General features: G+C 46.7%; 5 non-coding genes and 2 pseudogenes across 5 annotated transcripts; all 7 read left to right on the top strand.

The window, feature by feature from the left end:
• Positions 1-81: 81 nt before the first annotated feature.
• On the top strand, positions 82-272 carry LOC130304753 (U2 spliceosomal RNA). The gene has a single exon (XR_008854478.1). It is a non-coding gene; the product is annotated as a U2 spliceosomal RNA (small nuclear RNA).
• A 2,083-nt stretch (positions 273-2,355) lies between these two features.
• On the top strand, positions 2,356-2,546 carry LOC130304752 (U2 spliceosomal RNA). Its single transcript, XR_008854477.1, has one exon. It is a non-coding gene; the product is annotated as a U2 spliceosomal RNA (small nuclear RNA).
• A 2,091-nt stretch (positions 2,547-4,637) lies between these two features.
• LOC130304751 (U2 spliceosomal RNA) lies at positions 4,638-4,828 on the top strand. The gene has a single exon (XR_008854476.1). It is a non-coding gene; the product is annotated as a U2 spliceosomal RNA (small nuclear RNA).
• A 2,086-nt stretch (positions 4,829-6,914) lies between these two features.
• Positions 6,915-7,105, top strand: LOC130304749 (U2 spliceosomal RNA). Its single transcript, XR_008854474.1, has one exon. It is a non-coding gene; the product is annotated as a U2 spliceosomal RNA (small nuclear RNA).
• Positions 7,106-9,179: 2,074 nt separating this feature from the next.
• On the top strand, positions 9,180-9,339 carry LOC130304759 (U2 spliceosomal RNA; annotated as a pseudogene).
• A 686-nt stretch (positions 9,340-10,025) lies between these two features.
• Positions 10,026-10,206, top strand: LOC130304757 (U2 spliceosomal RNA; annotated as a pseudogene).
• Positions 10,207-12,301: 2,095 nt separating this feature from the next.
• Positions 12,302-12,492, top strand: LOC130304748 (U2 spliceosomal RNA). The gene has a single exon (XR_008854473.1). It is a non-coding gene; the product is annotated as a U2 spliceosomal RNA (small nuclear RNA).
• The last annotated feature ends 494 nt before the right edge of the window (positions 12,493-12,986 follow it).

Genomic DNA, 12,986 nt, shown 5'->3' with positions numbered 1-12,986 from the left:
AATTGTCTGGCAGCCTCCCTGACAGCAAGCAGTGATAGTGCCCATGAAGGGGACCTTGTTGGGCCCGCCCCTTTCACGGTTATCGCTTCTCGGCCTTTTGGCTAAGATCAAGTGTAGTATCTGTTCTTATCAGTTTAATATCTGATACGTCCCCTATCTGGGGACCATATATTAAATGGATTTTTGAGAACGGGGGCCGATTTCGAAGCTTGCTTCCGTCGCCCTATGCATTGACCCGATATGGCAGTATCTTCGGGTACAGTGCACCACCCCCTTACAGGGTTAAAAAGAAAGATTCCTACTTTCATTGCTACCTGCTTGCTGGCTAGCCAGCTAGCCAGCCCTGTGGGCCTTGCTGCTGCAGCCAAAAAACAAAAGGTGGTGCTGCTGCTGCTGCTTCTGCTGCTTCTGCTTGTGTCTGGCCGCTGTTGGAGCGTCCAGGCACAGGACTTCTGCTGCTGCTGACTAAATGGCCTCCTTAATTGGATCATTTGAGTAGCCAGCACACCTGTGCAGGTAGGGCATGACATGATAGGCAGCTGCCTTGATAGCGGGTGGGTGCTGAATGTTCCTAATTGACAAAATAAGATTAATGCTTATGAAGAAATATAAAATCTCATCCCTTCCCCAATATCGCGCCACACCCCTACCCCTTAATTCCCTGGTTGAACTTGATGGACATATGTCTTTTTTCGACCGTACTAACTATGTAACTATGTAACATAACATGGGGGGGGGGGGGGGGGGTCTCCTGGCTGTTCACACAGGTGTGTCATTGCTGTACATTGACCATGCATTGCTTCTGTGGTATTGCAAAGGCAAAGACAAATGCTTCCAGCCATCCATTGCACTAATGGATTGGTCATCAGCTGGCTGTCTATGTCCCGCATCAATATAGACCAAAGTACAGAGGGTTAGGCTATGCTATTGTGCACCTACCTGATGCATCAGAAGGTGCGAGGCCCTTGCTAAATTCTGTGCACAGACTTTGAGATCTATACTTTAGACTGTATCTAAACCTGCTCCAACATGGACTGACATTCTGGCCTACTTTCAGCCGATGCGACTTGTCTGTCGCTGAACAGTCGCTTTTTATGTATTCAGCACCTATGTATAATGTTGTAAAAATGCTCTAGAAGCTAAAGTCGCAGAAATGTCACACATATTTGGCCTGCAACTTTCTGTGCGACAAATTCAGACAGGAAAAATCAGTATAAATCCTTAGAAAATTATCCCCCAGTGTCTCCATCTGCTGGCGGTATTGAATAAGCATTGCTGCACTGATGGGGTATGCATTAGACGAAAAAAAAGAAGAAAAAGAAGAATAATACGCCCAGAAAAGAGGCGAAAAGGAGAAAAACGTAAAAAAACGTGAAAAAAAAGTAAGAGGAAGAGAAGGGAAAAAAAGGTGGAAATGGGTTTAAAAGTGATTTCGGCGGAGAAATATATATATATATATATATATATATATATATATATATACGCGCACACACACACATATATATAAACGTATTCTCCGTTGAGATATTGCAGCCGCTGCTGTGTCCAGGCCCAGGAGCCTTAGCACTGTGCTGTGATGTCACTCAATACCACTGACATCACTAGGTGTAAACAACATCTCTCCTTTGCTGTGTATGTGACTATGGAGCTGTTTGGTGATGTCGTCTATTATGGCCTTCATAGAAGCAACAGGAGATTGTTGCATCCATCTAGAACCCTCAGAACTACAGTGCTATGATGTCACTCACTTCCACAGGCCTTGCAGAGTGTAAACAACAACAACCCAGCTTTGTTGTGTATGTAACCATAGGGATTTGTGATGTCACCTAGAACCTTCACAGCAGCGACAGCTTTATGAGGAGCATCAGCACTGCTCTGCCTGAGCAGAACCATCACCGCCATAGGTTGTCAAATAACCCGGATTTAACCCACACAGGTAAGTCCAATGGGGTGCAGGCATGTCCTCTATGCTTACAGCTTCCCGTGGGTGTTGGTTTGATACCGTTTGGGGACAGCCAAGGAGGCATCTGCAGGCAACAAAGGTAGGTGTGTGCTTGTGTGTGTGTTTCCTATGCAGATCCTAAGCCCAGTGTCACATGCAAGTAGGAGGAGTAAGAAGGGTTCCTGGCAAATCCGGGTTATGGATTGCATTTAAAAAGGCCCCGTGGGAGTGCAATGGGCCCCTGTCTTGCTGCTTAGCAATAATGGTATGGGTTTAGGTTCTGCTGTGTGTACTGGTGGTTGACTGCCCCCCAGCCCAGAGTGTGCATGGAAAATTGTCTGGCAGCCTCCCTGACAGCAAGCAGTGATAGTGCCCATGAAGGGGACCTTGTTGGGCCCGCCCCTTTCACGGTTATCGCTTCTCGGCCTTTTGGCTAAGATCAAGTGTAGTATCTGTTCTTATCAGTTTAATATCTGATACGTCCCCTATCTGGGGACCATATATTAAATGGATTTTTGAGAACGGGGGCCGATTTCGAAGCTTGCTTCCGTCGCCCTATGCATTGACCCGATATGGCAGTATCTTCGGGTACAGTGCACCACCCCCTTACAGGGTTAAAAAGAAAGATTCCTACTTTCATTGCTACCTGCTTGCTGGCTAGCCAGCTAGCCAGCCCTGTGGGCCTTGCTGCTGCAGCCAAAAAACAAAAGGTGGTGCTGCTGCTGCTGCTTCTGCTGCTTCTGCTTGTGTCTGGCCGCTGTTGGAGCGTCCAGGCACAGGACTTCTGCTGCTGCTGACTAAATGGCCTCCTTAATTGGATCATTTGAGTAGCCAGCACACCTGTGCAGGTAGGGCATGACATGATAGGCAGCTGCCTTGATAGCGGGTGGGTGCTGAATGTTCCTAATTGACAAAATAAGATTAATGCTTATGAAGAAATATAAAATCTCATCCCTTCCCCAATATCGCGCCACACCCCTACCCCTTAATTCCCTGGTTGAACTTGATGGACATATGTCTTTTTTCGACCGTACTAACTATGTAACTATGTAACATAACATGGGGGGGGGGGGGGGGGGTCTCCTGGCTGTTCACACAGGTGTGTCATTGCTGTACATTGACCATGCATTGCTTCTGTGGTATTGCAAAGGCAAAGACAAATGCTTCCAGCCATCCATTGCACTAATGGATTGGTCATCAGCTGGCTGTCTATGTCCCGCATCAATATAGACCAAAGTACAGAGGGTTAGGCTATGCTATTGTGCACCTACCTGATGCATCAGAAGGTGCGAGGCCCTTGCTAAATTCTGTGCACAGACTTTGAGATCTATACTTTAGACTGTATCTAAACCTGCTCCAACATGGACTGACATTCTGGCCTACTTTCAGCCGATGCGACTTGTCTGTCGCTGAACAGTCGCTTTTTATGTATTCAGCACCTATGTATAATGTTGTAAAAATGCTCTAGAAGCTAAAGTCGCAGAAATGTCACACATATTTGGCCTGCAACTTTCTGTGCGACAAATTCAGACAGGAAAAATCAGTATAAATCCTTAGAAAATTATCCCCCAGTGTCTCCATCTGCTGGCGGTATTGAATAAGCATTGCTGCACTGATGGGGTATGCATTAGACGAAAAAAAAGAAGAAAAAGAAGAATAATACGCCCAGAAAAGAGGCGAAAAGGAGAAAAACGTAAAAAAACGTGAAAAAAAAGTAAGAGGAAGAGAAGGGAAAAAAAGGTGGAAATGGGTTTAAAAGTGATTTCGGCGGAGAAATATATATATATATATATATATATATATATATATATATATATATATACGCGCACACACACACATATATATAAACGTATTCTCCGTTGAGATATTGCAGCCGCTGCTGTGTCCAGGCCCAGGAGCCTTAGCACTGTGCTGTGATGTCACTCAATACCACTGACATCACTAGGTTTAAACAACATCTCTCCTTTGCTGTGTATGTGACTATGGAGCTGTTTGGTGATGTCGTCTATTATGGCCTTCATAGAAGCAACAGGAGATTGTTGCATCCATCTAGAACCCTCAGAACTACAGTGCTATGATGTCACTCACTTCCACAGGCCTTGCAGAGTGTAAACAACAACAACCCAGCTTTGTTGTGTATGTAACCATAGGGATTTGTGATGTCACCTAGAACCTTCACAGCAGCGACAGCTTTATGAGGAGCATCAGCACTGCTCTGCCTGAGCAGAACCATCACCGCCATAGGTTGTCAAATAACCCGGATTTAACCCACACAGGTAAGTCCAATGGGGTGCAGGCATGTCCTCTATGCTTACAGCTTCCCGTGGGTGTTGGTTTGATACCGTTTGGGGACAGCCAAGGAGGCATCTGCAGGCAACAAAGGTAGGTGTGTGCTTGTGTGTGTGTTTCCTATGCAGATCCTAAGCCCAGTGTCACATGCAAGTAGGAGGAGTAAGAAGGGTTCCTGGCAAATCCGGGTTATGGATTGCATTTAAAAAGGCCCCGTGGGAGTGCAATGGGCCCCTGTCTTGCTGCTTAGCAATAATGGTATGGGTTTAGGTTCTGCTGTGTGTACTGGTGGTTGACTGCCCCCCAGCCCAGAGTGTGCATGGAAAATTGTCTGGCAGCCTCCCTGACAGCAAGCAGTGATAGTGCCCATGAAGGGGACCTTGTTGGGCCCGCCCCTTTCACGGTTATCGCTTCTCGGCCTTTTGGCTAAGATCAAGTGTAGTATCTGTTCTTATCAGTTTAATATCTGATACGTCCCCTATCTGGGGACCATATATTAAATGGATTTTTGAGAACGGGGGCCGATTTCGAAGCTTGCTTCCGTCGCCCTATGCATTGACCCGATATGGCAGTATCTTCGGGTACAGTGCACCACCCCCTTACAGGGTTAAAAAGAAAGATTCCTACTTTCATTGCTACCTGCTTGCTGGCTAGCCAGCTAGCCAGCCCTGTGGGCCTTGCTGCTGCAGCCAAAAAACAAAAGGTGGTGCTGCTGCTGCTGCTTCTGCTGCTTCTGCTTGTGTCTGGCCGCTGTTGGAGCGTCCAGGCACAGGACTTCTGCTGCTGCTGACTAAATGGCCTCCTTAATTGGATCATTTGAGTAGCCAGCACACCTGTGCAGGTAGGGCATGACATGATAGGCAGCTGCCTTGATAGCGGGTGGGTGCTGAATGTTCCTAATTGACAAAATAAGATTAATGCTTATGAAGAAATATAAAATCTCATCCCTTCCCCAATATCGCGCCACACCCCTACCCCTTAATTCCCTGGTTGAACTTGATGGACATATGTCTTTTTTCGACCGTACTAACTATGTAACTATGTAACATAACATGGGGGGGGGGTCTCCTGGCTGTTCACACAGGTGTGTCATTGCTGTACATTGACCATGCATTGCTTCTGTGGTATTGCAAAGGCAAAGACAAATGCTTCCAGCCATCCATTGCACTAATGGATTGGTCATCAGCTGGCTGTCTATGTCCCGCATCAATATAGACCAAAGTACAGAGGGTTAGGCTATGCTATTGTGCACCTACCTGATGCATCAGAAGGTGCGAGGCCCTTGCTAAATTCTGTGCACAGACTTTGAGATCTATACTTTAGACTGTATCTAAACCTGCTCCAACATGGACTGACATTCTGGCCTACTTTCAGCCGATGCGACTTGTCTGTCGCTGAACAGTCGCTTTTTATGTATTCAGCACCTATGTATAATGTTGTAAAAATGCTCTAGAAGCTAAAGTCGCAGAAATGTCACACATATTTGGCCTGCAACTTTCTGTGCGACAAATTCAGACAGGAAAAATCAGTATAAATCCTTAGAAAATTATCCCCCAGTGTCTCCATCTGCTGGCGGTATTGAATAAGCATTGCTGCACTGATGGGGTATGCATTAGACGAAAAAAAAGAAGAAAAAGAAGAATAATACGCCCAGAAAAGAGGCGAAAAGGAGAAAAACGTAAAAAAACGTGAAAAAAAAGTAAGAGGAAGAGAAGGGAAAAAAAGGTGGAAATGGGTTTAAAAGTGATTTCGGCGGAGAAATATATATATAATATATATATATATATATATATATATATATATATATATACGCGCACACACACACATATATATAAACGTATTCTCCGTTGAGATATTGCAGCCGCTGCTGTGTCCAGGCCCAGGAGCCTTAGCACTGTGCTGTGATGTCACTCAATACCACTGACATCACTAGGTGTAAACAACATCTCTCCTTTGCTGTGTATGTGACTATGGAGCTGTTTGGTGATGTCGTCTATTATGGCCTTCATAGAAGCAACAGGAGATTGTTGCATCCATCTAGAACCCTCAGAACTACAGTGCTATGATGTCACTCACTTCCACAGGCCTTGCAGAGTGTAAACAACAACAACCCAGCTTTGTTGTGTATGTAACCATAGGGATTTGTGATGTCACCTAGAACCTTCACAGCAGCGACAGCTTTATGAGGAGCATCAGCACTGCTCTGCCTGAGCAGAACCATCACCGCCATAGGTTGTCAAATAACCCGGATTTAACCCACACAGGTAAGTCCAATGGGGTGCAGGCATGTCCTCTATGCTTACAGCTTCCCGTGGGTGTTGGTTTGATACCGTTTGGGGACAGCCAAGGAGGCATCTGCAGGCAACAAAGGTAGGTGTGTGCTTGTGTGTGTGTTTCCTATGCAGATCCTAAGCCCAGTGTCACATGCAAGTAGGAGGAGTAAGAAGGGTTCCTGGCAAATCCGGGTTATGGATTGCATTTAAAAAGGCCCCGTGGGAGTGCAATGGGCCCCTGTCTTGCTGCTTAGCAATAATGGTATGGGTTTAGGTTCTGCTGTGTGTACTGGTGGTTGACTGCCCCCCAGCCCAGAGTGTGCATGGAAAATTGTCTGGCAGCCTCCCTGACAGCAAGCAGTGATAGTGCCCATGAAGGGGACCTTGTTGGGCCCGCCCCTTTCACGGTTATCGCTTCTCGGCCTTTTGGCTAAGATCAAGTGTAGTATCTGTTCTTATCAGTTTAATATCTGATACGTCCCCTATCTGGGGACCATATATTAAATGGATTTTTGAGAACGGGGGCCGATTTCGAAGCTTGCTTCCGTCGCCCTATGCATTGACCCGATATGGCAGTATCTTCGGGTACAGTGCACCACCCCCTTACAGGGTTAAAAAGAAAGATTCCTACTTTCATTGCTACCTGCTTGCTGGCTAGCCAGCTAGCCAGCCCTGTGGGCCTTGCTGCTGCAGCCAAAAAACAAAAGGTGGTGCTGCTGCTGCTGCTTCTGCTTGTGTCTGGCCGCTGTTGGAGCGTCCAGGCACAGGACTTCTGCTGCTGCTGACTAAATGGCCTCCTTAATTGGATCATTTGAGTAGCCAGCACACCTGTGCAGGTAGGGCATGACATGATAGGCAGCTGCCTTGATAGCGGGTGGGTGCTGAATGTTCCTAATTGACAAAATAAGATTAATGCTTATGAAGAAATATAAAATCTCATCCCTTCCCCAATATCGCGCCACACCCCTACCCCTTAATTCCCTGGTTGAACTTGATGGACATATGTCTTTTTTCGACCGTACTAACTATGTAACTATGTAACATAACATGGGGGGGGGGGGGGTCTCCTGGCTGTTCACACAGGTGTGTCATTGCTGTACATTGACCATGCATTGCTTCTGTGGTATTGCAAAGGCAAAGACAAATGCTTCCAGCCATCCATTGCACTAATGGATTGGTCATCAGCTGGCTGTCTATGTCCCGCATCAATATAGACCAAAGTACAGAGGGTTAGGCTATGCTATTGTGCACCTACCTGATGCATCAGAAGGTGCGAGGCCCTTGCTAAATTCTGTGCACAGACTTTGAGATCTATACTTTAGACTGTATCTAAACCTGCTCCAACATGGACTGACATTCTGGCCTACTTTCAGCCGATGCGACTTGTCTGTCGCTGAACTGTCGCTTTTTATGTATTCAGCACCTATGTATAATGTTGTAAAAATGCTCTAGAAGCTAAAGTCGCAGAAATGTCACACATATTTGGCCTGCAACTTTCTGTGCGACAAATTCAGACAGGAAAAATCAGTATAAATCCTTAGAAAATTATCCCCCAGTGTCTCCATCTGCTGGCGGTATTGAATAAGCATTGCTGCACTGATGGGGTATGCATTAGACGAAAAAAAAGAAGAAAAAGAAGAATAATACGCCCAGAAAAGAGGCGAAAAGGAGAAAAACGTAAAAAAACGTGAAAAAAAAGTAAGAGGAAGAGAAGGGAAAAAAAGGTGGAAATGGGTTTAAAAGTGATTTCGGCGGAGAAATATATATATATATATATATATATATATATATATATATATATACGCGCACACACACACATATATATAAACGTATTCTCCGTTGAGATATTGCAGCCGCTGCTGTGTCCAGGCCCAGGAGCCTTAGCACTGTGCTGTGATGTCACTCAATACCACTGACATCACTAGGTGTAAACAACATCTCTCCTTTGCTGTGTATGTGACTATGGAGCTGTTTGGTGATGTCGTCTATTATGGCCTTCATAGAAGCAACAGGAGATTGTTGCATCCATCTAGAACCCTCAGAACTACAGTGCTATGATGTCACTCACTTCCACAGGCCTTGCAGAGTGTAAACAACAACAACCCAGCTTTGTTGTGTATGTAACCATAGGGATTTGTGATGTCACCTAGAACCTTCACAGCAGCGACAGCTTTATGAGGAGCATCAGCACTGCTCTGCCTGAGCAGAACCATCACCGCCATAGGTTGTCAAATAACCCGGATTTAACCCACACAGGTAAGTCCAATGGGGTGCAGGCATGTCCTCTATGCTTACAGCTTCCCGTGGGTGTTGGTTTGATACCGTTTGGGGACAGCCAAGGAGGCATCTGCAGGCAACAAAGGTAGGTGTGTGCTTGTGTGTGTGTTTCCTATGCAGATCCTAAGCCCAGTGTCACATGCAAGTAGGAGGAGTAAGAAGGGTTCCTGGCAAATCCGGGTTATGGATTGCATTTAAAAAGGCCCCGTGGGAGTGCAATGGGCCCCTGTCTTGCTGCTTAGCAATAATGGTATGGGTTTAGGTTCTGCTGTGTGTACTGGTGGTTGACTGCCCCCCAGCCCAGAGTGTGCATGGAAAATTGTCTGGCAGCCTCCCTGACAGCAAGCAGTGATAGTGCCCATGAAGGGGACCTTGTTGGGCCCGCCCCTTTCACGGTTATCGCTTCTCGGCCTTTTGGCTAAGATCAAGTGTAGTATCTGTTCTTATCAGTTTTCATGCTGGTGGGGATGGGTGCTGCATGGAGGATGCAGGTGTACCAGGGCTTTCCGGGGCTGGTTCTGAGGAATCAGCTCGACGGCTGCCCCGATGTGACCTGTTCCCTCCGGGTCTCGCCATGAGGCTGAGAGGGTCTAGAGCCGAGGTACTTTTGTGCCTCGGGGAGTGGTGACCCCGAGGTGCCGAAACTCACTGGGAGAATAGACTCACTGAGTTGAAGCACGGGCACCATAATCTCTTCACCTTGTGGCACTCACCTCTTGATTCCCGGCCTTCTGGCTAGGATCAGAGAAATTTTTATAGATCCGGCCGGATGTCCGGGCAGTATATCTGCACACATTCACTTATTTATTTCTTTTTTGTCTCACTGTGTCACTTTTTGCGTGTTGTGTGTTCACAGGATTGGTCAGGATGCGGTAGCCCTTCTGGGTGTCCCTCCTGGCGGTCTAGGGGAGGTGTGTGTGGCCATTCGGTTCCGCACCTCCCTGCAAACACCCCGGGTACTCCTGCTTTGGCAGGGTACCTACCGTAATCGGCTCTGCGGGCAGATACCTTGGCTAACGCCAAGGGGGATGCCGGGAGCATTTGTGGTCCCCTAGTAGCTTCGGCGAAAAGGGACATCGAACCTGGAACCTCGCAGGTACCTTTTGGTCCGGAGGCGAAGGGTAAGGTTTGTTGGGGGGCCTCTCTCCTATCGGAGAAGGGCTTGCGATAGACCGCATCCTTTGTGCACGTTTTTTTAGTGTAACACGTTTGCACTTTTTCTTGCACTTTGGGTGAATCGAAAGCACGTTCCTCGGCTTTAGATAAGAAAGATCTGTTCTTATCAGTTTAATATCTGATACGTCCCCTATCTGGGGACCATATATTAAATGGATTTTTGAGAACGGGGGCCGATTTCGAAGCTTGCTTCCGTCGCCCTATGCATTGACCCGATATGGCAGTATCTTCGGGTACAGTGCACCACCCCCTTACAGGGTTAAAAAGAAAGATTCCTACTTTCATTGCTACCTGCTTGCTGGCTAGCCAGCTAGCCAGCCCTGTGGGCCTTGCTGCTGCAGCCAAAAAACAAAAGGTGGTGCTGCTGCTGCTGCTTCTGCTGCTTCTGCTTGTGTCTGGCCGCTGTTGGAGCGTCCAGGCACAGGACTTCTGCTGCTGCTGACTAAATGGCCTCCTTAATTGGATCATTTGAGTAGCCAGCACACCTGTGCAGGTAGGGCATGACATGATAGGCAGCTGCCTTGATAGCGGGTGGGTGCTGAATGTTCCTAATTGACAAAATAAGATTAATGCTTTTATGAAGAAATATAAAATCTCATCCCTTCCCCAATATCGCGCCACACCCCTACCCCTTAATTCCCTGGTTGAACTTGATGGACATATGTCTTTTTTCGACCGTACTAACTATGTAACTATGTAACATAACATGGGGGGGGGGGGGGGGGGGGTCTCCTGGCTGTTCACACAGGTGTGTCATTGCTGTACATTGACCATGCATTGCTTCTGTGGTATTGCAAAGGCAAAGACAAATGCTTCCAGCCATCCATTGCACTAATGGATTGGTCATCAGCTGGCTGTCTATGTCCCGCATCAATATAGACCAAAGTACAGAGGGTTAGGCTATGCTATTGTGCACCTACCTGATGCATCAGAAGGTGCGAGGCCCTTGCTAAATTCTGTGCACAGACTTTGAGATCTATACTTTAGACTGTATCTAAACCTGCTCCAACATGGACTGACATTCTGGCCTACTTTCAGCCGATGCGACTTGTCTGTCGCTGAACAGTCGCTTTTTATGTATTCAGCACCTATGTATAATGTTGTAAAAATGCTCTAGAAGCTAAAGTCGCAGAAATGTCACACATATTTGGCCTGCAACTTTCTGTGCGACAAATTCAGACAGGAAAAATCAGTATAAATCCTTAGAAAATTATCCCCCAGTGTCTCCATCTGCTGGCGGTATTGAATAAGCATTGCTGCACTGATGGGGTATGCATTAGACGAAAAAAAAGAAGAAAAAGAAGAATAATACGCCCAGAAAAGAGGCGAAAAGGAGAAAAACGTAAAAAAACGTGAAAAAAAAGTAAGAGGAAGAGAAGGGAAAAAAAGGTGGAAATGGGTTTAAAAGTGATTTCGGCGGAGAAATATATATATATATATATATATATATATATATATATATATATATACGCGCACACACACACATATATATATAAACGTATTCTCCGTTGAGATATTGCAGCCGCTGCTGTGTCCAGGCCCAGGAGCCTTAGCACTGTGCTGTGATGTCACTCAATACCACTGACATCACTAGGTGTAAACAACATCTCTCCTTTGCTGTGTATGTGACTATGGAGCTGTTTGGTGATGTCGTCTATTATGGCCTTCATAGAAGCAACAGGAGATTGTTGCATCCATCTAGAACCCTCAGAACTACAGTGCTATGATGTCACTCACTTCCACAGGCCTTGCAGAGTGTAAACAACAACAACCCAGCTTTGTTGTGTATGTAACCATAGGGATTTGTGATGTCACCTAGAACCTTCACAGCAGCGACAGCTTTATGAGGAGCATCAGCACTGCTCTGCCTGAGCAGAACCATCACCGCCATAGGTTGTCAAATAACCCGGATTTAACCCACACAGGTAAGTCCAATGGGGTGCAGGCATGTCCTCTATGCTTACAGCTTCCCGTGGGTGTTGGTTTGATACCGTTTGGGGACAGCCAAGGAGGCATCTGCAGGCAACAAAGGTAGGTGTGTGCTTGTGTGTGTGTTTCCTATGCAGATCCTAAGCCCAGTGTCACATGCAAGTAGGAGGAGTAAGAAGGGTTCCTGGCAAATCCGGGTTATGGATTGCATTTAAAAAGGCCCCGTGGGAGTGCAATGGGCCCCTGTCTTGCTGCTTAGCAATAATGGTATGGGTTTAGGTTCTGCTGTGTGTACTGGTGGTTGACTGCCCCCCAGCCCAGAGTGTGCATGGAAAATTGTCTGGCAGCCTCCCTGACAGCAAGCAGTGATAGTGCCCATGAAGGGGACCTTGTTGGGCCCGCCCCTTTCACGGTTATCGCTTCTCGGCCTTTTGGCTAAGATCAAGTGTAGTATCTGTTCTTATCAGTTTAATATCTGATACGTCCCCTATCTGGGGACCATATATTAAATGGATTTTTGAGAACGGGGGCCGATTTCGAAGCTTGCTTCCGTCGCCCTATGCATTGACCCGATATGGCAGTATCTTCGGGTACAGTGCACCACCCCCTTACAGGGTTAAAAAGAAAGATTCCTACTTTCATTGCTACCTGCTTGCTGGCTAGCCAGCTAGCCAGCCCTGTGGGCCTTGCTGCTGCAGCCAAAAAACAAAAGGTGGTGCTGCTGCTGCTGCTTCTGCTGCTTCTGCTTGTGTCTGGCCGCTGTTGGAGCGTCCAGGCACAGGACTTCTGCTGCTGCTGACTAAATGGCCTCCTTAATTGGATCATTTGAGTAGCCAGCACACCTGTGCAGGTAGGGCATGACATGATAGGCAGCTGCCTTGATAGCGGGTGGGTGCTGAATGTTCCTAATTGACAAAATAAGATTAATGCTTATGAAGAAATATAAAATCTCATCCCTTCCCCAATATCGCGCCACACCCCTACCCCTTAATTCCCTGGTTGAACTTGATGGACATATGTCTTTTTTCGATCGTACTAACTATGTAACTATGTAACATAACATGGGGGGGGGGGGGTCTCCTGGCTGTTCACACAGGTGT

The sequence above is a fragment of the Hyla sarda genome, unplaced genomic scaffold (assembly GCF_029499605.1).
Source record: "Hyla sarda isolate aHylSar1 unplaced genomic scaffold, aHylSar1.hap1 scaffold_1289, whole genome shotgun sequence".
Taxonomy (NCBI): Eukaryota; Metazoa; Chordata; class Amphibia; order Anura; family Hylidae; genus Hyla; species Hyla sarda.
Note: the sequence above shows the minus strand (reverse complement) of the source record. Positions and strands in the feature narration are given on the sequence as shown.